The sequence below is a fragment of the Gobio gobio genome (assembly GCF_949357685.1).
Source record: "Gobio gobio genome assembly, chromosome: 21".
Lineage (NCBI taxonomy): Eukaryota > Metazoa > Chordata > Actinopteri > Cypriniformes > Gobionidae > Gobio > Gobio gobio.
In genome coordinates, this window is record NC_137117.1 from 660,471 (window position 1) to 664,336 (window position 3,866).

The 3,866-nt window shown below is 35.9% G+C and overlaps 1 protein-coding gene across 1 annotated transcript in view; it reads left to right on the forward strand.

The window, feature by feature from the left end:
* The window catches only part of tti1 (TELO2 interacting protein 1), a 58,917-nt gene extending 58,495 nt beyond the window's left edge, over window positions 1–422 (forward strand). The window contains exon 8 of the mRNA XM_079803210.1: window positions 36–422. The gene's annotated coding sequence lies outside the window, so the exon portion shown is untranslated. The remainder of the gene's footprint in view (window positions 1–35) is intronic.
* The last annotated feature ends 3,444 nt before the right edge of the window (window positions 423–3,866 follow it).

Consider the following 3,866-nt stretch of genomic DNA (forward strand, 5'->3'; position numbering starts at 1 on the left):
CCATCGCAAAACTCAACATTTTCCGTTTTTAAAAGGTCGTCTTCCTTTATTAAAGTGGGTTTGATCATTTTGAATCATACGTTTTTAAGTAAAACGATTTGAGTATTAATATAAATTTTTTTGTCATATAGATTAATTTCTGCTGTCAATAAATCAATCTATTGAGTAATATTCGGGCATATTGAGATTAGACTGATATATCAGATGATTCTGAAATTATCAGCATCGGGGGGGTAAAAAATGATATACTGTATATAATAAAATATATAGCAAATATAGCTACATTGGTTAATCGGCCTGACAGTATATAAAATATTACCAATAATTAGAGCCCGACCGATAAAGGATTTTTAAGGCCGATACCGATACAAATATTTGGTCACTTAAAAATCCGATATTCCGATATATCAGCCGATATATATAAAAAATAAAAAAATAAAATAACAGAAACGCGTAAAAAAACACAAACAGATTTCCCTTATACATCAGTTATTTGTAGTTATTCATGATCCCTCAGCCTCTCTAAAATAATATGATAATGCAGTTTAAAAATAAACTTGTTTGTTTTATTGTTACAACAGAACAGAGGAACATAAAATATATTAAAGTTCTGATAAATAAAATGTATAAAAATACAAACTTAAGATATGAAACTTAAAGTCGTTTGGACGAAAACACAATAGGCTAACAAAAACAAAAAATCAAAGTTACCAGTATTAATAGATGTGGTAAGCTTTATAAATATAACTTTTAGCAAGACTGGAAAAAAAAATATTCAGTTAAGTTCTAGAAGTTCTGATAAATAACAACAACAGCAAAATATAAACTATATACAGTATAATTATGAGCTACCTTATAATTACAATGTCAACTTGCTTATCCCTTTACATGCACTTTTAATTCTATCCATCAAGCTACAACAAACCATTTTCAATCATCATTTGCTGCCTGCCTTCTAAAATCTACTAACGTTACTGATGATGACTCGTGTAATCCATTATTTGACTCGTTAATGCGGCGTCTGAACGAAGTCACGCACTTTCGTTCACTCTTCACGAGCCTAACTTACGATTTACAATGCAGGGACTGAAACTACAAATATACTAGTTATAAATACAGTAATCATTACTTTATTTAGGCAGAATAAGTTTGTTGTGTTTTCCAAGGCGCATTAATGTTAGCGGTCTCCCACTGATAGCCATAGCATTAGCCAGCTTTGTGGTTAGCGTCTATGATAAGTTATAATTTAGAAATATGTATACTTTTTCAAAATAACGGGCAGGGGAGAGATGATACGTCTCATGATGTCAAACTGTCAGACTATTAAAGAAATACATTTTATTCAGTCACATTGTCCGAGGTAAAATAAGTCAGTCAACTGTAACCTAGCGTAATTACCAGCTCTCTTGGCTTACATGTAACAGCAAAACTGGACTTGGCAGTTACAAATTGTGTCATGTTATTTGAGTTAAGAGAACTGATGGGGATGTTCTTTTAACTGTTATTCAATTCAAGCAATGTATGTCTCGTTGCCAACTTACATGCACTTCGCGGATGATCTGTGTTGTGAATGCAGCGCTCAGAGCGCTGACGCTCAGCATGACTCTGCTGGATCAGCTGCTGGTGTTGCCAGCCGGCACGTTGTAGAGTGCCCTCTGGTGGACAAACTATGAAACGCCAACACTCAATGTGTTTGAGAGGTGTTTCGTCCGGTTTTTTTATTTTTAAAAAAATATTCATTTATCGGCCATCATAAATGCCGATACCGATAGTTTGGAAAAAGCCTAATATCGGCCGATAATATCGGCCCGCCGATATATCGGTCGGGCTCTACCAATAATTGTAATTTAATATAATGTTAATTATATAAAATGGTATACACACTAGGGATGCCACAATTCTCAGTATAATATTGAACCGTTCGGTACGGCATTCACGGTTCAATACACGCTTGTGAATTGCGTTTTTTTCGGTTTCGCATTTAATTAATTATTTTTCTACAAATTCTATCACTTGCTTCCATCCCAATACTGAACAACGACATACATTCACATCACACGTCAGTGGTGGAGTTATACTCACGGAACACTAGAGTTATTCACAATCACGGAAGTTCATTATTTGCATGCGTTTTAAAGCCTTGCCGGCTCATTCGCGTGCGCGGTTTTAACATGAGCTTTTCAGAGCGTGCGCACTAAAAGCCTGTCAAACACGTGATTACTGAACTAAGTAGTCGTCTTACTGCGTTAATACTGTCAAATACACACAAGATTAACAAACACAGTCGGTTATCTCTAAAGTGAAAGTACAATCGCGTGTGTCTGTATATTAGATGCGTGCAGGTCTTAAACTGACAGCAGCGCAGCCTATAGTGAACACGCTGTCCTTAAAGGGACAGTTCACCTATAAAATGTCATGATTTACTCACTCTAATATTGTTTCAAACCTGTATTCATTTCTCATTTTTGAGTGAACTATCCCTTTAATGTTAATACAACAACAAAAGACAAAGAGAAAATCACTCTCTGCTCTTGACTGAAAAACTAATACAGCAGCTTTAATAAGAATCAGTGTATATTTTATAGTGAAGTATATGTAGTGTTTTATTTTTACATTCATTCATTCAATTTCATACTTAAATGCTGCTGTACAGCTCTGAGCTGCCAGTGTAAATCTTTATATTTATTTTATATTATACAATACGCTAGGAATGTGTACAAGGGTTTTAAGTAAAGTTTTAAGTTTAAGTAAGGTTTTTAAATTATTTTAAGTAAAATAAAGAAAGAGTATTGCAATAAAAAAGTCTTTTTTCTCTTTAACCTCTTGCGGTTCCTTTCGCCTAAGAATAGAATAACAAAAAACTGATGCGACAAGCCATCAGAACCGAACCGAGAACCGTGGGTAAAAACTGAGGTATATGAACCGTGGACTAACTGTAGTGTTGCATCCCTAATACACACATTTATATATATATATATAATTTTTTTTTTTTTTATTGTATTCATAATTTATGGATATATGATGAATATAATTTGTTAAAAATGTTAAGTGAATTTTCAATATATACAGTATATATAATTAAAAATATTACAATTAACTATGATGAATACAATTTGTAAAAAATTATAAGTGAATATTTTTTTTTTTAAATAAATAATATATACACCGATCAGGCATAACATTATGACCGCTGAAGTGAATAACACTGATGATCTCTTCATTAGTGGGTGGGATATATTAGGCAGCAAGTGAACATTTTGTCCTCAGAGTTGATGTGTTAGAAGCAGGAGAAATGGGCAAGCGTAAGGATTTGAGTGAGTTTGACAAGAGCCAGATTGAGACGGGTCAGAGCATCTCCAGAACTGCAGCTCTTGTGGGCTGTTCCCAGTCTACAGTGGCCAGGCTCTATCAGAAGTGGAGGACCAGTGGAGGACCAGTGGAGGACCAGTGGAGAACCAGTGGAGAACCAGTGGAGAACCAGTGGAGAACCGGTCAAACAGCCGATCAAACAGACGAGCTACTGGAGCTCAAACTGCTCAAGAAGTTAATGCTGGTTCTGATAGAAAGATGACATTTTTGGGTCCACTTGTAGCTTGTTGATCTAATAGTTGGCTTTATCATCATGTTTTTGTCCGCAGTGTTTTCCGGTCCCTGATGGAGCTGGATGGCGATATGTGCTGGTTCACTCTGAATGAGCTCTTCTGTCCAGTAGCGTACGAGCCGCCCCATCCACAGCTGCTGCCCGTCACACTGAGTGGATCAGACAAGCCGAGAAACCAATTCACAGACAACGTCCTCAAATTACTGCAGGAGTTTGATTCCCCGCAAGCGGACAGATGAGCCTCCGGTGGGTTAGATGCGGAATA